Below are 22,069 nucleotides of genomic sequence, written 5' to 3' on the forward strand. Positions count from 1 at the left end.
TGTCCTGTATAATTTATCCAATAGGCATTAAGGTCACTTCTCTGATTTTCTCGTACAATTGCAGTCCTAATCTATGTGGAACGGAACCCGGACAGAAGTCTATTGGGCTATACACATGTCTGTTGATCCGATGCTATGTGTAAGTAGCCCTTTTAAGTCAATGGGTGTGCATAAAAGAATATAGTCAGCACTCGGATGCCAACCTAGTGTAGTCAATTTTTCATGCACTTGTTTCAAGAAAGAAGCTCAGAATCTGACACAATGGGGCTTATTTACTAAGGGTTGCGCACTGCACTATTGTCGAACTTTGCACCGTTTTCAGGTTTTGCACAGCTTTGACAGGTATTTAACAGGTGATTGTGTCGCACGCGATCAGATTTTGGGATAGCTACACTTCATGCGACAGAAATGGGGGGGAATGCCATCGGACAATACGACTGATTCAGACTGAGAGCGGGATTTAACTTTCAAATTGTTTCACAAAACCAAGCACTTACATGCATCAGGAAGAAGATGGTGAACTCCAGCGGACCTGAGTGGGGAAACAACAGATGCAGCATATCGGGCACACGATCTTGGCAGTGAATCGCGGCAGAGTGCATTATCGTCAAACAATGCATTTTCGGGGGAACTCACTGGACCGGGTAACTAAATGTGCCGCAATTAGTCTACAAAAATGAATGGTTAGATAGCACTAGAAATGACATCTGACCAAATTCTGATCAAAATCATAAAATTTTCAATGACCAAAAATGTACGTTTTCACACTTGGTTTGTTGGCAACTCGCCTAATAGCACCTGACAGACCCCAATCTAACTATCCATTTTTGAAATCCTTAGGTCACCCTGGCTGTGCTAGATTTTCACATCTGATTTTAACAGCTCTGAAATACTTCCTTGAAACACTTGTGTAAAACAGTCTTCTCTCACGCACCCATTGAATAAAATCTTATCTAAGCACCCATTGACTTCATTGAATGTAAATCTAAAGTACTATTTAAATAATTCAAAGAGGGGGATGTATATAACATGTTTACTTATACATTGTATATTCTAAATAAATTAGGGTGATGTGGGTTGGTAACATCAGATTGGGCAATGTTGTCAGTTATTATTGTGAGTTTTTTTTTTTTAATGGGGGAACGTGCTTTTTTATTATTTTTGTCGACAAGTAAATTGACATGTGGAAAGTGTGGAAAGTGTATAGACCCACTAAAGTTTACAGGATACCATATGTCAAATATATGTTAAATAAAAGTTAATTGTTACGTATATTTTATTGTGTAGGACAGGTAACGCTAAGCTCTAAGGGGGAGGGGTGGGGTTCTCTTGTTTGAATGTTCAGACATAGTTTGAATTAAACTATGCCACAGAATCTAAAGGTCTAAAGTAGAAGTCGACAGTCTTATACTGCACCAGAATTTATCATCACATTGATACATCTGGCACAGCAAAAGACTAATGTATCCCTAGTTAGAAACTAAAAAAACCTGAGACACATTGTTAAATTCCCTCCAATGTGTTTTAGATGCATTTTGAAATGCTTTGCATTTAATGGGCTTTCAATGCGTTGATGGGCAAAACACATCCATAAATGCACATGCTTTTTATACAAAACACATGCATTTGGGAAGCCTTTACAATACGATTTAAAATGCAGTAAAATGAATCCAAAGCACAATAAAAATGCAATAAAAACCCACCCAAAATTAATCATGTGCACTCAGCCTCATACATTAGATCAGGGGTAGGGAACCTATGACTCGGGAGCCAGATGTGGCTCTTTTGATGGCTGCATCTGGCTCTCAGACAAATCATTGATTAATAGTGATCGGCAGTGTGTACATGTAAGACACACACAGTGATAATCACTGGATTCAGACAGGGATGTTATCGCTTGCGTCCTTTGTGTCACCCAGGCGCCAGCGCCAGCTTCGTTGCTTAGGTGACTCCTGTCTATGACCCATGCACCATTGCCTAAGCAACAATGGCAGTGGCGCCTGGGTCATAGAGAAGAGCGCCAGAGTGATGAGAAGCTGCTGAAGGGAGAGCAGGTAGGTGAGTATTTCCTTTTTTTTTGCTGTGACTACCTATCTACTCAGGGCATGTATGTTCTGGCGCTACCTACACTCACCGGCCACTTTATTAGGTGCACCATGCCAGTAACAGGTTGGACCCCCTTTTGCCTTCAGAACTGCCTCAATTCTTCGTGGCATAGATTCAACAAGGTGCTGGAAGCATTCCTCAGAGATTTTGGTCCATATTGACATGATGGCATCACACAGTTGCTGCAGATTTGTCGGCTGCACATCCATGATGCGAATCTCCCGTTCCACCACATCCCAAAGATGCTCTATTGGATTGAGATCTGGTGACTGTGGAGGCCATTTGAGTACAGTGAACTCATTGTCATGTTCAAGAAACCAGTCTGAGATGATTCCAGCTTTATGACATGGTGCATTATCCTGCTGAAAGTAGCCATCAGATGTTGGGTACATTGTGGTCATAAAGGGATGGACACGGTGAGCAACAATACTCAGGTAGGCTGTGGCTTTGCAACGATGCTCGATTGGTACCAAGGGGCCCAAAGACTGCCAAGAAAATATTCCCCACACCATGACACCACCACCACCAGCCTGAACCGTTGATACAAGGCAGGATGGATCCATGCTTTCATGTTGTTGGCGACAAATTCTGACCCTATCATCCGAATGTCGTAGCAGAAATCGAGACTCAGAAGACCAGGCAACGTTTTTCCAATCTTCTACTGTCCAATTTTGATGAGCTTGTGCAAATTGTAGCTTCAGTTTCCTGTTCTTAGCTGAAAGGAGTGGCACTCGGTGTGGTCTTCTGCTGCTGTAGCCCATCTGCCTCAAAGTTCGATGTACTGTGCGTTCAGAGATGCTCTTCTGCCTACCTTGGTTGTAACGGGTGGCGATTTGAGTCACTGTTGCCTTTCTATCAGCTCGAACCAGTCTGCCCATTCTCCTCTGACCTCTGGAATCAACAAGGCATTTCCGCCCACAGAACTGCTGCTCACTGGATGTTTTTTCTTTTTCGGACCATTCTCTGTAAACCCTAGAGATGGTTGTGCGTGAAAATCCCAGTAGATCAGCAGTTTCTGAAATACTCAGACCAGCCCTTCTGGCACCAACAACCATGCACGTTCAAAGGCACTCAAATCACCTTTCTTCCCCATACTGATGCTCGGTTTGAACTGCAGGAGATTGTCTTGACCATGTCTACATGCCTAAATGCACTGAGTTGCCGCCATGTGATTGGCTGATTAGAAATTAAGTGTTAACGAGCAGTTGGACAGGTGTACCTAATAAAGTGGCCGGTGAGTGTATCTACTGGGAGGCATGTGCTGTTACTACCTATCTACGGGGGCCTGGGGGCATGTGATGGGCTACCTATGTACTGGGAGGTATTTGCAGTGGCTATCTATCTACTGGGGACAAGTATGTGCTGGCTCTACCTATCTACTGTGAGGCATGTGCTGTGACTACCTATGTACTGGGGCTTGGGGTATGTAATGGAGCTACCTGTCTACTGGGAGCTATTTGCTCTGGCTACCTATTTACTGGGGGCATGTGCTATGACTACCAATCTACCTTGGGCATGTGTTATGGCTACTATCTATTGGAGAGCATGTGCTGTTGCTATCTATCTACTGGGGAACATTTGCCGTGACTACTTATCTACTGAGGACAGGTTCCTGTTCTACTGGGGGCATGTGCTGGGGCTTACTATCTACTGGGGGAATGTGCTATGACTACCTAGCTACTGGGGGGGGGGGGTCATGTACTGTGGCTATCTATCTACTGAGGGCATGTGCTGGGGCTAACTATCTAATGGGGGAATGTGCTATGACTACCTATCTAATGGGGGGCATGTGCTGTGGCTACCTATCTACAGGGGGGGCATGTGCTGTGGCTACTTATTTACTAGCCGGCATGTCATGGTGCTACCTATCTACTGGGGGGCATGTGCTGTGATTACCAATATACAGGGGGGCATGTGCTGTGGCTACCTATCTACTTGGGGGCATGTGCTGGGGCTAGCTGTCTATTTGGGTGCATGTGCTGTGGCTACATATTTACTGGGGGGGCATGTGCTGTGGCTACCTATTTACTGGCGGGTGTGTGCTGTGGCTACCTATTTACTGGGGGTCATGTAATGTGGCTACCTATCTACTGGAGGTACCTACTGGGGCTACCTATCTACTAGGGGGCAAGTGCTGGCTACCCATTTACTGGGGGCCATGTACTTGGGCTACCTATTTATGGGGGGCCATGTACTGGGGCTACCTATCTACTAGAGGGGAAGTGCTGTGGCTACCTATCTACTAGGGACCATGTAATGTGGCTACCTGTCTACTGGGGGACATGTGCCGTGGCTACCTATCTACTGGGGGCCATGTGCATATTGTATGGCTCTCATAGAATTACATTTTAAAATATGTGGTGCTCATGGCTCTCTCAGCCAAAAAGGTTCCTGACCCCGGCATTAGATGGTGATCCAGTTAAACCTACATTAGGTATGGACATTTTTTCATCCTCTTGATTGCAATAGCACAGATCAAGGTTTAAGGGAACCTGTCATCAGACATTTACGGTGCACAATAGAAGCACCTTAAGACCTTCTAGATAAAAATTTTTTGTGTTGGCATCATCCAGAAAATCAACTTTTAAGTGAGAAGTAAATTGCTTGTATAAAGTCAGGAAATAGACATGATCTAGAAGGTGTTCAGCTGCTTGACAACATACTGGCAGTGGTTTATTTGGTCAGTTTCTGTTGACAAGTTCCCTTCAAGGGTGTATGGAGGACTTCACCTTCTTCATACTAGGCTGTTGTCCATATATACTGTATTATATAGCAGACATTTGCCTGTGCTGGTATTCCACAGAAAACACAAATAGATAATCAACCAAAAAACACTTTGTGGGGAATTTACCATAAGCAGAAAGCTGGCAAACAAGCCATGATAAATTCTCCCATTATGTAATTTTCCGATTTATTAAAACCTAACATTAATAATCCGATATGATGAATGCTGTAATGGAAAAATATTACCAAATCATCATTACACCATTTTCACCGTGGCATCACACATAAATTGAATAAAATATATCAAAAGGTTATATACGGTATGTCTTAAAATGGCATCAATAAAAATGTGAACTGGTCCTGTACAAAAAAAATTACACCTTTGCTTTCTACACTAAAGTATAAAGAAATTATGTGTCACGGGTGTCGCTGTGATCCATGCCTCGGATTGCAGGCACACCCGTCCCCCTCTCCGTGGCGGCGCTGACCCGTCCCCCAGCTTGCACTTACCTCCACACCGTCCTGCTCCTGTCCTGGCTAGGCTGCGCACACGTCCCTGCTTCCCAGGGCGCATGTGCGCGGCACTCGAAAATTTAAAGGGCCAGTGCACAGCTGATTGGCGCCGGCACTTCTGGCTTTCCCATAAAGACCAGCGGCTCCCATCACTTCCCGCCGGATCTTTGCGCTCATTAGCCTCTGAGAAAGCTTCCTTGTGTTGCCGTTTCCTGCCTTGCCAGAATTCCTGTTGTGACCTTGGACCTGACCTCTGCCGCCAGCCCTGACTGCCTGCTTTTTCCTGACGTTGAACCTGGATTACAATTCTGTGCTTTGCCCGTGGCTGGCTGGTCACACCTGTGGAACAATCTGGTGGCACCCTGCCGCAGCATGTCCATCCTGCTTTGCGGTGGGCTCTGGTGAAGACCAGGTGCCACCTAGACTCCGGTCCCAGGGGTCATTTAATACCAACTCCCGCAGTGGTCCAGGGGGTCCACTGACCCCGAACCCTGACATTATGGATGGTATAAAAGCCTAACAACTTGTGTTTTTTGTCATCTTGATATTTATTTTCATCTTCTCTGTCCATTGCGTCATGGCCGCATCTGCAGAGCCCTGAAGGGAGGCAGCAGAAGAATTGTTGGTAAAGTGATTCCGGAAGCTGTCCGAATCACCCACTACTAATACGGAACTGCCGCTGGTTCTTACTGTCAGAGTACTATTACTTGCATCATGTTCTTCAGACGCTGTAAGTGGTAGAGTGATGCAGACCCGTTGGAGCAGAATAGCCCCAGTTGGAAATGGGGCAACCACAAAATACATAACCCTCCCCTAGAGTAGACAAGACCAAAAATTTATCTGAATCATTTAAATCAATGCTGAATATAGGATTATCTGCCTGATTAGAACGTTTAAAAGTCTTTAATATCTTTTCAAAATATCATTAAAAGTCTGCTAGAAATAGCCATAAGTATTCATTCAGGCTTTTCAAGGTACACCTTCAGGTGGCAATCCAAACACATATGTGCCCACCGAAGTCTGATAACATGTACCAAGAAACAAGTAGGGGCAATCACAGGAGCACAGGTGAGCTTCCCGCTGTAACACCTATTATCAGTGGTTGTATATAGTAGGTCTGTCTAAATTATGTCCCTGCCTGACGCATTTCTGCATCAACCATACCGATCGATGCGTCATCAGAAGCATACCAGGATACACTTAGACATACAACACTTATTTAGCGATTGCCCTCGCTGCCTGATATTGCATTGGCATTGCAGCTAGAGCTTGCTACACACACACATGCGGCACTGTAGCGGTCGTGGCTCTCCTCCTAAGATGTCACATGCCTCCTCCAAGAATTGGAGGAGGCAAAGAAAGAAGAACAGCGGGCTGAAGAAGAAGAGAAGAGGGGCCCTAAGGGGGGGGGGGTACTGTCACGATCCGTACCGAGGGTCGCGGGTGCACTCGTGCCTGCTGTTGCGGTCCCCGTTCCCCCTGCCCTCACTTACCTCTCCTTGCTCCGGCCTGTACTCTGGCTCCCAGCGTGTAGGCCGCATGCTACCTCCCTGCATTTGCGCGCTCCCGCCACTTGGGGGGGGGGGGGTGTCGCGAGGACATATCCCAGCCTTAAAGGGCCAGTGTCCTCCTTATCGGTTCTGGCATTCCTGGCTCGGCTATATAGCCTGGCGACTTCCAGCATCCCCTGTCGGATCTTCATGTCCTGTTATTGAAGAGAAAGCCCTCTGTGTTCCTGAGCGTTTCCAGACGCCTAAGTGTATTCTGTGATTCCTCTCGTGTTCCAATCCTGTGGCGGTCCTGTATTCCCATGCCGGTCCAGTATTTCCTGTGGCGGTCCTGCAATCCTGTGGCGGTCCTGCAATCCTGTGGTGTTCCTGCAATCCTGTGGCGGTCCTGTAATCCTGTGGCGGCCCGTTATCCTAGTGGTCTTCTGAGGTCCTGCCAGCCGTCCTTCCATGCTCCTGCCAGCCGTCCTTCTGAGGTCCTGCCAGCCGTCCTTCCGAGGTCCTGCCAGCCGTCCTTCCGAGGTCCTGCCAGGCGTCCTTCCGAGATCCTGCCAGCTGTCCTTCCGAGGTCCTGCCAACTGTCCTTCCGAAGTCCTGCCAGCCGTCCTTCCGAGGTCCTGCCAGCCGCCCTTCTGAGGTCCTGCCAGCCGTCCTTCCCGAGGTCCTGCCTTCCCGTGGTCCTGCCTGCCCTGTGTCCCTACCTTGGTTGCCACTGCGGGCCTAGTCACACCCGTGGAGTGACCTGGTGGCTCCCTGCCGCAGCAAGTCCATCCCGCTTTGCGGCGGGCTCTGGCGGAGACCAGGAAACAACATAGACTCCGCTCCCGGGTTGCAGCTGGCATCGTTATCTCCCATGGTGGTCCAGGGAGTCCACAGACTTTAGTCCCAAGGGACTATTTCCCATAGACTGTGACACATTTCATCTAAAAACTCATCCGAAAGCATGATCAAAAATGGTCTATGGATGGTCTCTAGGGGGACCAAACGTACACCCCGACGCACGTTTCGCACTGATGCGAAGGAAGATAGAATATGAGGGACCACATTATGGGAGGGATATGAAAGTGGGAAAATGATGGGACATATAAGAGGTGGCCCATTATTTGGGGGGTATGAGAGGGGGTTACAATAAAAGGGATAGATGAGAGGGGACAAAATATGAGAAGGAGATGAGGAGCCACAATATGAGGAGATGAGAGGGTCCACAATATGATGGGGAGATGAGGGGCCACACTATGAGGAAGAGATGAGAGGTCACAATATGAGGGGGAGAAGAGAAGCCACAATATGAGGGGGAGAAGAGAAGCCACTATATGAGGGGGAGGTGAGGGGCCTTAACGTATGTGAGAGGTTACATTATGAGGGGGAGTTGAGGGGCCACAAATGAGGGGGAGGAGAGAGGTCACAATAAGAAGTGGATATGAGAGGAGGCTACAATATGAGGGGGTGATGAGAGGGGACAAAATATGAGAAGGAGGTGAGAGGTCACAATATCAGAGAGAGATGAGGAGTCACACTATGAGGGGCAGATGAGTGTCCACTATATAAGGGGGAGATGAAGGGTCAGAATATGAGGGGGAGGTGAGTGGTCACAATATGAGGGGGAGTTGAGAGGACACAATATAAGGGGGTGGGGTTGAGAGGTCACAATATGAGGGGGAGATTAGAGGTGACAATTTGAGGGGGAGATAAGGGCCCACAATAGGTGCTGGCAGAGAGATTTATTGCTTTCAATAGGTCCTACCTGATGCTGGACCTTACATCTATGATCACATGATTGAATTACATTATAGGGGCATCTGGGGAATCTCCTCCCTGAGGTCTGAATGCAGAAGTTCCAGGAGGAGATTCTCCAGATGCGCCTAAAATGCATTTTTACACATTGAAACACACATTTATCAAAAACAGTCGAAACTGCACCTTGTGCAGTTTGCCTGTGTAGTGTGCAGAGGGCACCAGATTTGTGAATTGTTGTGCACATTCTGCATGAATCTGCTCCGACAGAGTACACCAACTTTTCAGAAAACTGGCGCAAGGTCCTTAGTAAATGTGCCCCTATGTGTTTGCATTGAATTTTAAAATACATTCCAAAACACATCTAAAAATACATCCATGTTTTTACTACTATGTGTTTTGGGATGCATTATACCTGATGCATTTTTTTGTGCCTTTAAAAACACAATGAAAACACATTCTATAAACGTGGCCTTAGAATATACAGGTAACATTTCCATGCAGCAGTAGATGGGTCCCCAGAATCACTTTCACTGGTAGGTCTTAGGCCCACAGTCCGACCCTGAGTTGGTTTAATATATGAGGGAATCAGGGCTAGGTTTTTTGTCTGGGAGTGGTGGGGGACAGCATTTCAGTTTTCGCCTTAGGCAGCAAAAAGACTACAATCAGCCCTTCATTGAGAGATATATTAAATCATACCAATTGGAAGTACAATTTGTCCTTAAAGATAACATTTTTTGTCCTTGGAAACTGAAAACTAAAAAGTCATGGCTTTTGGAATGTGATGAGGTAAAATTGAAACTGCCAAAAAGGCGCACAAAGTTGTCGGAACACTGTCTATATACTAGGGTGCAGGCGGCTGGCTATATATTAGGGGGTAAGGGGTTGGCTATATACTAGGGGGCTAATGGCTATATACTGGAGACATGGGCTGCTGGCTATATACTAGGGGGCTGCAGTCTATATATATACTAAAGGGCAGGGGCTGGCTATGTACTAGGGGGCAGGGGCTGTTGGCTATATACTAGGCTCTGCTGGCTACATACTAGGGGCAGGAGGCTGGTTATATGCTAGGGGGCTGCTGGCTTTATACTGAGGGACATGGGCTGCTGGATATGTACTGGGGGACATGGGCTGCTGGCTATATACTAAGGGGCATGGGCTACTGGCTATATACTAGGGGGCAGCGGCTGGCTATATACTAGGGGGCTGCTGTGTATATACTGGGGGACATAGGCCGCTGACTACATACTGGGATACATGGGCTGTTGGCAATACACTGGGGGGCAGGGGCTGCTGGCTATATATTATGGAATGTGCTGGCCGGCTATATACTGGATGGAGGCTGTGACCAAAGCATTTCCCAACCCCTGGTTTATACCTGAGTCAATAGGTTTTCCCAGTTTTGTGTGTTAAACTTATTTGTAGTCAATAAAATTGATATTTTAAGGACCTAACAATTCCATTTGTTGGGGATTCGAAGACCAGAAGCGGCATGATGTGAGCCTGCGATACCAGCCCTCCAGCAGCGTTCCGGAAACCCCGCTGACAGCGCTGTGGACAGCTGTGGACCGCCAAAGCACGTCCCCGCCGTCTGGATGGTGAGCCGCTCGACCTAACGTAGCTGAGCGTGCTCCGGTGGCAATGTTGCATTAGAGAGCTGGTGCTGGGGGCAGGTGGTTGAGGCATATGGCATCCCCTTTGGGGGAAGCTTGAGACAAGCGGCATCAGTGGAGTGGAGCGGTGTTTGGCAGAGAGGTGGACCGGATCGGGATTGGAGACTGCCCTCTGATTGTAGGGCACCCAGCTGGATCTCAGCTGGTGATATAAAATCTAAGTGGCCTACACGTATCCAATCATCCAATTCTACTACCAAACACCTCCATTCACCCATACTTTCAGCCCAATATACTGAACCTAACGCTAACTAAAGATTGTTTTACATTATAAAAAAGTCAATCTAGATCCAATTCACTAGCAATCATCCACATTTACATAAACTTATCACACACACGGCACAATACGTTGTCGATTGAGCTGCCTACTTTCCCGGCCACACAATTCACCACTCAATTCTATCATCCACCTAGCTGGTTTTACATATGTCACGGCTACAACCCAGATTCCAACTGCGCCTGCGCGTTTATCTCCCGTCCAAGCCAAAGCACCTACTGCGCATGCGCGCAGTTTCGTTATCGATCTAGCGCGCATAAGAGTGCTCCCGCCAGCAGGGACGCTCACTTTTGAGCCAGACGCTACCACAGGTCACTCCCAGACCATGTAAGTATTCCCCACCCTCATAACCCTATCTCAGGACATACAAGTCCACACCTGTACTTATACTTATGTTTACACCCCACAGCCGAGCTTTTGGATCTCCTACCCACTCTGGCGCATAAGGTAATTCCCGACACTATATTCAATCACCATACATTCCACTACTCTTTTACATCAATTACATCATCCCCCCATTCACTAAACCTGCCCATATATATTCCTTCATATCCAAACGGTCATAGCTACTAATTTATTAATTTATCTATCCCTCTCAATTAATTCAGTAATTTATTTATTTATTTATGCATCCATTTACCTATTTACTAACCACCCATACCAATTACCACCTCTTTTCTTATATATATATATATATATATATATATATATATATATATATATATATATATATTATGTATTTTTACTTTGTATTTATATTTATATTTATATGTATTATTATCTTTTACTCTTTAATCATTTTAACGTGAGAGAGCATCTCACATCTTACACATAAGCATTCTTTTATGTACCATTTTTACCTAGTATCTATCTTGGACCTGATGAAGGGGGTAGCTCACCCCCGAAACGCGTAATCCCTCTATTGTAACAATAAATCTATATCTTGAAATACATTACCTCTGTCGGACCTATTTGGGCAGTGCGTCCTACACCCACCCGGGTTTTTTCTAAACTCTACATATACACAATTCCCTATCCGGCACAATCCTGTACCGGACTCCGGGAGGACGCAGCACACCCTACTAACAACTACCAAGGAAGTTACCGAACTACGAATTTCTGCTCTATACGCATAAGACACAAGGTGTCTCCAGGTGAGCAGATACATTTTCTATCTCACCAAACTAAAGTAACCTATTGCACTAGGGGCGCCACCTGTGTCTCTTTCTATCTTACACGTATCCACGACCTGGATGCCGCCATAGGAACAAGGGAGGCAGTGGCTGTCGATGGGGGAGCTAGCTGAGACCGCAGCTTGATCAACACATTGCCTTAAAGGAGACACTCGTGGAAGCCTGAGGGGATCGATTTGTAACTCAAGGCCAGCGGGATGAAGGTGGTGAGATGAGCGACCTTAATTTGTCTATCATAGGTATGCGGCTGGTGTCTACTATAATATCGTGCTAAAATGGATGCAGTGGAGGCTGTTTAATTTATTTCTGTTTTCCCTCTGACTGTGTTTTGTTGTGGTGACTTTATCTACTTAGGCAAAAGTTAATTCACTATTAACTTCCATCATCCTTCTAACATACTACCCTTGAGCATTTTAGGAAGAGTGGAGTTGTGTGGGCATTACTAATACCTTTCACGCTGTTAACACCTCAAGTCTAAGGCTGTAGGAAGAACAGACCTTTGTGGGCACCACTAACATGGACTATGTTATTATTATCTTACGCTCAAAGTTGTAGGAAGAAGTGATTTGCATTGGTTCTACTAATATTGACTAAGCTATTAACAACTTATATCTAAGGTTGCAGGAAGAATCAAATTGCACTGGTACCACTAACATTGACTATGCTATTAACAACTTATGCCCAAAGTTGAAGGAAGAATTGACTTGCATTGGTACTACTAATATTGACTATGCTATTAACAAATTATGCTCAAGGCTGAAGGAAGAATTGATTTGCATTGGTACTACTAAAATCGACTATGTGATTAACAACTTATGCTCAAGGTTGCAGTAAGAAGTGATATGCACTGGTACCACTAACATTGACTATGCTACTAACCACTTATGCTCAAGGTTGCAGGAAAAATTGACCCGTATTGGTCCTACTACCATTGACTATGCTATTAACAACTTATGCTCAAGGTTGTAGGAAGAATTGATTTATACTGGTCCTACTAACATTGACTATGTTACTAACAACTTATGCTCAAGCAACTGATGCTCAAGGTTGCAGGAAAAATTGATTTATACTGGTCCTACTAACATTGACTATGCTCAAGGTTGCAGGAAGAATTGATTTATACTGGTCCTACTAACATTGACTATGTTATTAACTACTTATGCTCAAGGTGGTAGGAAGAATTGACTTGCATCGTTGATATTGAATTGCTCTATTGATAGCTATTGATATCCTATGTCCTAGGCGGTATTTACGTTTAATACGGCATCAATACATTACTTAGGGAACAGAAGTTGCGAATTGTATTTATCCTCGTCCCTTCTCCCTGTTGTAATAAGAAAAGGGAACTTTGGGCATAAGGGAGGGCTATTCGCATTGCCCTGCTAGGCGATAAGGAATTAATAATTTGTGGTCTCCTAGTGTCTCCCACTAAACGTATATTGCTAGATAACGTGACAGTGGGAAGTAGAATAGGGGGAATAGGAGTGCCACCAAGGTTTAATTCCTATCTAGCACCGGTTGATCCGTTTGTGACCAATTTTTCTGATTTAGTCCCTCCCGACCCTAGAAAGAAAATGGTGCAGAAAATAGACAAATCAGATAAAAGGAAATCACAGGGTGCTGTTTCACCCAAGGATAAGGGAACTATCAGGAATGAGAACAAATTGGAAAAACTATGGGAATCACCACAAACGAGGACAAAAGTAAGTCAGAAGCAGGGCGTAGAGCCTAAGGGCCAAATCAGAGCCAATGCAGAAGAATTGGCTCAGGAAGAGCAGAGAGTGGGCACAAAGGAGGCTGGCATAGAAAGTAGCTGAAAAAGAGATTACAAAGTTAAGAGTCATTTACCAAGATAAAGTTGTTTTTTTCGATACCCCAGAGCAAGCGATGGAGTGGTTAGATCCGAAAGGCTTATGAGAAATTAGGATTAGACAATGATACCGGATGTGGTTGGTATTTTTGAACTGTTTTTGGTGGAGGGTCTGGCAGTAGCAGGGCGGCGAGGGGGGTTAATGGAGGGGTGAGGTGTTAGTGGAGAGGTATATGAAAGACAGTAGTGGGCCAAATAGAAGGGTAGGGTACTCGGCAAAAGGTTTTTGTTTTTTTGCCTTGAATGAAAACTAAAATATTGATATGGAATGTTAGGGGCCTCGCGGAACCTATTAAAAGAACTGCCATCTTCGATTGCATCCATAGGCATCTTCCAGCAATCATAGTGTTAATCGAAACCCATTTAACCCAAGACACAATTTGGAGATTGAATCGGAAATGGATAGGCACTCAATATCATTCATGCTTCAGCAACCTCTCAAGGGGAGTGAGTGTACTGATCCATCATACAATTTCAAGGTACTGAAATCCAAAATGGATGAGTTTGGCTGGGTTGTCTTTATTGATGGCATCTTAGAATGTTTAAGGTGTGTATTGGCCTTTGTATACATCCCTCCACTATATTCACCAGATGTCATAAGACACATTTCTTTTTCTGGAAAACTGCCCTAATTGTCCTGTATTGTCTTGTGGGGATTATAAATGCATAATGGACCCGGAAATCGACAGAATCTCAAAAAAAAAAATAGAAGGAGGATCACCACTAAAAATAATCTGTGACGAAGTGGGCCTTATAGATATATGGAGGCAGAAATATCCGAAAAGAATAGCATATTCTTGTTTCAGTAAATCACATAAAGGGATGTCTAGGATAGATCTTGCATTGGGGAATAGCGTTTGTATGTAATATGTGGCAAAAATGGTATATGAGCGAAACAGCATATCGGATCGTTACTTGGTAGTACTTGACCTTAGGAATAAGATAGCGATAGGGGAGCGCTCAATTCCATTTAGAATTAACGCCCATTGGTTAGCAATATTGGACATAGATCTGGTCCTGATGGAAGAGATAAATAGGTTCTGGACAGAGAATAAGAGAGATACGGACATAAGGCTGGTCTGGGAATCATTGAAATCACATATTCGTGGGTTTTTATTTAGCAAAATACAATGGGCAAAAAAAACAAAACGTAAGCAGGTGGAAAAGCTTAAAGAGAATATTCAGGAATGTGAGGAGAGGTTCAGAACCACGCCGAATAACGAGAACTATGACAAATTAAAAATAGCTCATAAAGAACTAGAGGATGTGTTGATGGAAAAGGCAGAACATGCTTTGTCTTCTTTGCAGGATATAAGAAACACTTTGAAGGGGGTAAACCCGGGAAGATGCTAGCAAAGGTGGTACAAAGTCAAGAACATAACCCAGGGATAAATACAATCAGGACAAGTACTGGGAATTTGACAAGTGATAAATTAGAGATACGGAGGGAATTTGTTAAATTCTTTTCGGATTTATATGCATCTAGTCTATCCCAGGGAGCGGATAATGTAAAGGAATATCTAGAGGGGATCGAACTACCGCAGTTATCACCACTGGAAAAAAAAAAACTAGACAAACAGATCACGGAGAGGGAACTTAATGAAGCACTTAGTGCAATATCAGGTAATACTGCCCCGGGATCGGATGGGATACCATTTGAGATATACCGTAGGGGGGGTAAGGTATCTGTCCCATCCTCCTGGAGGTCTTAAACTTTTCACTGAACGAAGGAGGACTACCGGTCTCCATGAGAGAGGCCATAATCACACTGATCCCAAAGAAAAACAAAATAGACACAGAGGTTGAGTCATACCGCCCCATATCCCTAATAAATACCGATGTTAAGCTATATGCTAAAGTTTTGGCAATTACATTAAAATCAGTTGTGGGGGGGCTTATACACACAGATCAATCGGGGTTTATTCCCGGTAGATATGTCTCCAATAACATAAGGAGGATTTTTGCAGGGATTCAGCTGGCGATTGATGCAGCTAAGGCTTTCGACAGGGTGGAGTGGACCTTCCTCTGGGAAGTGTTGAGAGGATTTGGGTTTGGGGTACAGTTTGTGAAGTATATCCAATTGCTGTATGCGGACCCAAAGGCTAGAATCAGAATTGGACAAAGTCTGACTGAAGTATTCGATATTCTAAGAGGAACTCGACAGGGCTGCCCAGTTTCCCCCGTTCTATTTGTATTATTCTTGGAACCGCTGGCAATTAGGTGTAGAAGCAATGTAGGGATCTTGGGTTGGGGGTGTAATGGAACTCAGGATAAGATGCTTTTGGATGCAGATGACATACTTTTTACTGTTGAAAGAACAGAGGAATCTGCTAATCTTTGTATCTGCTAATTTGCAATATCTATTAGGGGGTAATGATGACATAATCATTAAAGCTATAGCTAAAAAGGTTAATCTAGATATTAAGAATGGCTTGACACTGTTGGACTCTGGGGCTCTGGATTCTACAGAATTAGTACGTGTTTCCGGAGAATTTGGGATTGGGTTAAAAAGCACTTTGAAATCAATAGTAGCACAATACATGCACCATTATGGAATAATCTCCACTTGAAAGAGATGAGGCACTTTAAAGGGCGTAATTTTTGGGGTAGGGGTATTGATCAGATCTCACATATTTTTTGGGACGGCAGATTGATATCTTTTGATATGATGAAAGATGCACATAAATTAGAGGATAAATACTATTTTCAATATATACAGTTGCACCATAGGGTGAATAGTGTAAGAGAAAGACAATATTTAAAGGTAGAAAGGCACAATATAGTGGAATTTTTGGGCAATATAAAAGGGAAGAAAAAATCACTTTCAAAATCTACAGATACTTGTCAATCAGTTTTTACGACAATATGAAACATAGTAGTAAAATAAAATGGGAAGAGGATATTGGTACCCTATCAGATACTCATTGGGCAAGCATATTTCAGAATGTGGGTAGTATGGTTAGCTCTGAATCCCACAGATTAATGCAGATTAAAATTATATATAGATTATATTACACTCCAAAACAGATAAACCACTTTAAAAAAAACGTAGACAGAAAAATGCCTCAGATGTCAAGAAATAAGTGCAGACTTTCTACACATGGTTTGGAATTGTCGGAGGATTTAGCAATTTTGGGAAGAAATTTATATAGAGGTTGTCAAATTCTCAGGATTAGACATCCCAAAGACACCAGATGTTTTGGTGCTCGGAAATACAACAGAAATAAAGGGGTCTAGAAACCATGGTTATGTGATGTGGAGGAGGATTCCCGAGGTCAATAAGAGTAATAATGTTTTTTTTTTTTTTTTTTTTTGCCGAGTAGGAGTGGGGGGATTGGGGTGGGGGGGGGGTTATGGGGTTATATTTGGTAAGATTTAATCAGCGGAAGGAACAGGATGATGACTATGACATGTGGAATGATGATAAACGAAGTATAAAATTGTCTGTGTATTCCTACAACCAATGTATACTTAACAGTTGTTGCCTTCCTGATGTTTTGTATGTTGATGTGTTAATGTAAAGAAAAATTTTGAATAAAATGAAATTAAAAAAAACAAAACAATTCCATTTGTTTGGGTTTTGTATGAAATTTGATGGATTTGGTTGATTTATACATATTGGCTGGACACTTGCAGTGTGCAGTCCATAGCAACTTGCTGTCTGTAACATGTTAGTTTTGTAAGATGTATCAATGTGTTGGTCTTTAGGCCAGTGCAGAGCAGAACTAGACTAGTTCTCTGCTGCTCTAGATTAATCATTGTGTCTGATGCTGGATAATTAATCTGGTGCAGTATAAGACCTGTGACTTGCACTTTACACCTCCTACCAGTTGGTCTACTTTGCTGCGCCACAATATTGGACTTTCTGGTGCTGGCAATTTCCCTTTTACTGAGGACACTCCCCTTTTCGTAGGAATTGGAAAACAGCCTAAAATAGTCTAAAACCATCAGTAATTGTGGCACAGGGCATTTCAGGTAGAAATTTACTCCAGTTTTCTGGCATAGACAGATTGATACCTCTCCCCATTTTCTTAGTATTAGATTAAATAGTATTAGATTAGTAGCAGTTAAAATAATCTGCAACGTCCTCCCACCAGGGCTAGAGAAAATGGCTTGGGGCAGCTGTATTCCCCTGGTACCTGAGTGTCTGGCTTTAGCGTGGCCTAGTGCTGGAGTTGTCATGGTTGTTGGGTCCTCATTCACGCCGGGCAGGTCGGGCAAGCGGATTACAAGATGAGTTGGAGGACGCAGTTTGATAAAGGTTTCCCCCTGGGGCACTACCGGTGTATGCATAAGTGACGGATCACCAGGTAGAGGGGAAGCCCGTTATGTTAGTTGCATCTATACTAAGGAATTGATATATCATTAAAGGCAATGGATATATTATTAAAGAACAATTTTAAAGAACTAGGTTCAAAGCTTAAGGGAAGGACCTCCAAGGTAGCATTCTCCGGAATTCTACCTGTGCCATGCGCTACACAGAGCAGACAGCGGTAGCTCAGGGAGTAAAATGCATGGCTCACATCTTGGTGTAGAGCAGAGGGATTTGGGTTCCTAGAGCACTAGGCTGACTTTTCATTGGGGTACAAGCTGTTTTCCACAGCTGCTGTGCTGGGGGAGAAGATCCTAGCAGGGGTGGTGGAGTATTTAAACTAGGATTGGGGAGGAGGAAAAGGAAGACAGTAAAGGGGTAGACAGGACAGAGAGGGGACAGGTTATGTTGGTGGGTGGTGAGGTGGGCGGTGTATGGTGAGGATATATGTGCCAGTAAAATTACTATAAATCAAATAAATAACTGTGGAAAATTAAAGTGTATGTTCACAAATGCCAGAAGTATCACAGGCAAAACGGGTGAGCTTGAGGCTCTGGTATTAGAGGAACAGTTAGATGTTGTTGGTGTAGCAGAGACATGGCTCGATGCATCGCATGATTGGGGTGTTAATATTCAAATTGGGGTCAGGGCTCTTCTTCATCTGTGAAGGGGAGACATTTTATCAACTTTCTGCAGCATAATTTTTTGGGGCATCTTGTAGAAGATCTCACAAGAGGTGATGCATTGTTGGACCTGGTGATTTCTAACAATGCGGAGATTGTCCAAAATGTCAGTGTCTGGGAACCCCTTGGGAACAGCGATTATAATATAATTATTTTCCACTTAAAATCTAAAAAGCAGAAACAGGTGGGAAAATCGAAAACTTAGAATTTTCAGAGGGCTAATTTCCAGAAATTCAGGGCTGTACTACAGGATATAGACTTGGACCAAATACTGTCAAATGATGATACTAATGTTAAATTCAAATCTATCCTGGGTCATTATACTTCTAAATTTATTCCAATAGGTAACAAGGATAGACAGGCTAGATTACAGTGAAAAGGGCAATTAATGAGAAAAAGAGGGCATTCAAAAAATATAAATCTGACGGGTCACCTTAGGCTTTCAATACTTACAAAAAACTTACCAAAATCTGTAAAAAGGAAACAGGTTGGATCCCTTTACTCTGAAAATGGGGCATCGGTGACTGGAGATCAAGAGAAGTCGGACATACTTAATAGGTTTTTTAGCTCCGTTTAAACGATAGAAGAAAGAACTTCTGACGTGGGTGGTGCCAGTGAGGGTCATGCATCCTTTAATATACTAGACTGGCTGAATGTAGTCATGATCCAATCTAGGCTCAAAAGAACTCAAAAGAAGTTGTTATTGCTGTAACGCTGTCTAAAATCTTCTGGGATTCAGTAATGTCTGGTGTGGTGCCAAGTGATTGGCGCAAGGCAAATGTGGTGCCAATATATAAAAAGGGCTCTAGAACTTTGCCAGGCAATTACAGGCCTGTAAGCTTAACTTCCATTGTGAGGAAAATACTGGAAGGGTTAGTAAAAGACTATATACTGGAGTATGTGACATCAAATAGTATAATAAGTGACAGCCAGCATGGGCTTACTAAGAATAGAAGTTGTCAAACTAACCTGATCTGCTTCTATGAAGAGGTGAGCAGATGCCTGGATGGAGGAGCTGTTGTGGATATTGTGTTCTTGGACTTTGCAAAGGCATTTGACACTGTCCCTCATAGACGCCTGATGGGTAAAATAAGGTCTATTTTTTGGCAGAAATCATTTGCAATTGGATTGAGCACTGGCTGAAGGATCATATCCAGAGAGTTGTGGTCAATGATTCCTACTTGGAATGGTCACCAAGTAGTGTACCCCAGGGTTCTGTGCTTAGCCCACTACTATTTAATATATTTATTAATGATATAGAGGTAGGAATTAATAGCACTGTATCTATTTTTGCAGATGACACCAAACTGTGTGGTGGAGGATGTTCATATGCTGCAGGGTGACTTGGACAAACTGAGTGTTTGGTCGTCCACTTGGCAAATGAGGTTCAATGTGGATAAATGCAAGGTTATGCACCTGGGGGCTAATAATCCAAAGCCAAAGGCAATATGTCCTTGGGGGAGTAAATCAGGGAGAGTCCCTTGTTGAGAAGGACCTGGGGGTACTAGTAGATCATAAATTGAATAACGGCATGCAATGTCAATCAGCTGCCTCAAAAGCCAGTAGGATCTTGTCATGTATCAAAAGTGGTATGGACTTTCATGATAGGGATGTAATATTACCACTGTACAAGGCACTGGTTCGGCCACATCTGGAATATGCTGTCCAGTTCTGGGCACTGGTCCATAAAAAGGAGGCCCTGGAGCTGGAGAGGGTTCAACATAGAGCCACAAAAATGATAAGGGGTATGGAGGGTCTTAATTATGGGGGAAGATTAAAACAACTAGATTTATTAAGTCTGGAAAAGAGACGACTACGAGGGGACATGATTAATTTATATAAATATATGAATGGTCCATACAAAAAATATGGTGGTAAGTTGTTTCAGATTAAATCAAATCAAAAGACGAGAGGGCACTGTCTGGAGAAAACAAGGTTTAATCACCAGAGGCGACAGGGCCTTTTTACTATGAGAACTGTCAATCTGTGAAATAGCCTGCCTCAGGCGCTGGTCACAGCAGGGACAGCAGAGAGCTTCAAGAAGGGTTTAGATGCCGTTTTACACCTAAATAACATTGATGGTTATATTATATAGAATTGTTTCCCCTAAATCCCTTCCTTATGCAATCCCTTCCCTTCCTTGTTTGAACTTGATGGACAAGTGTCTTTTTTCGACCGTATAAACTATGATACTATGAAAAGTAACTGTATGTAGAAACCACTCAGAGTGCAGGATCCAGTTGGCCATACTTCAACAACATCTTATGGATATTTGAAGTGTACAAGGTTTGTAAGGGACCCGTGCGGCGTGCCATTACAAGTCCCTGGCCTGTGATGTGACATTTATGAGCCACAAGGCCAGGTTGTAGTTCAGTCGCAATCCACTATACAGTGTATGGGGCGATGCTTATTAGACTTGGAATCCAAAGCACACATCAGCACACAGCAATGTTAGACACCCACCAATATTATATTGATCACCTATCTTAGAGATATACATTTATATCACATGATTCATCACTTTAGTATGTATGACCAGACTATTCTTAATATTAGTTAATTCCTGTATCATCGGTTTCTTTGTATATTACTTTCCCATGGTTATTAAACCAGAGGATGACTATTTTATGATGGGTGTATTTCTTATGTATTTAGCATTTAGCAGGTCACGTCACACTTTAGTGACAGCCCATGAATCATGCACTACATGAACAGCTGGAAGTGAGATTATATTTAGAAGTGGCTACCAGGCATATCCAAGCATCAGATATCTATTCTAGATTTTACCACTGTGAGCAGTATCTTTATCAGCCTTGAGTATAGACAGAATATGCAAATATATTTTTGTAAAGTTGTCACAATTCAGATTTTGTTTCAGTACTCATGAGAAAAAAAATCGGGAATGATCTTGAACTTTTAATAGATGCATATCATTTCATTATAAGTTTTCTCAGTGAAGGTTCCATTTCTGATCGCATCATGTAGAGCAGGGCGCCGAGTGCATCTATTATGCAAACAAGCAGGCAGAATTTAGAATTTGAAATGCGCATAGAATTTGAAATGCACAAAGTAAGACACATATAGACAAAAACACCATTGCTATCTTCTGTATAGTGTCTCTATGAACCTGTCACCAGTGAAAAATACCCCTCTGGTGAGAGGTTCCCTTTAAAAGTAATTGATAGGCAGAGCGGTGCAGCACAGCACACCTGTGTGCACCGCTCTGCAGGACACAGGCTGGCGTGCGTGATGGCGTCATCAAGCATGCTGGCCTGTGTCACTACACACAATGTGCCTGCCGGTACCAGTGGGAGAAGAGTTGTGGTGCGGTGGGTAGTATTTTAAATTTTTGCCAAAAATCCCTGTAAGCCCTGCAGTTTCCCTGAGACCCTGTAGCCATTACAGAAGTTCCCCCAACCAATTCCTGGCTATAAGAGGCACCTTACCACATAGGAGGACGGTAACCATATTGC

The sequence above is a fragment of the Engystomops pustulosus genome, chromosome 3 (genome assembly GCF_040894005.1).
Source record: "Engystomops pustulosus chromosome 3, aEngPut4.maternal, whole genome shotgun sequence".
Taxonomy (NCBI): domain Eukaryota; kingdom Metazoa; phylum Chordata; class Amphibia; order Anura; family Leptodactylidae; genus Engystomops; species Engystomops pustulosus.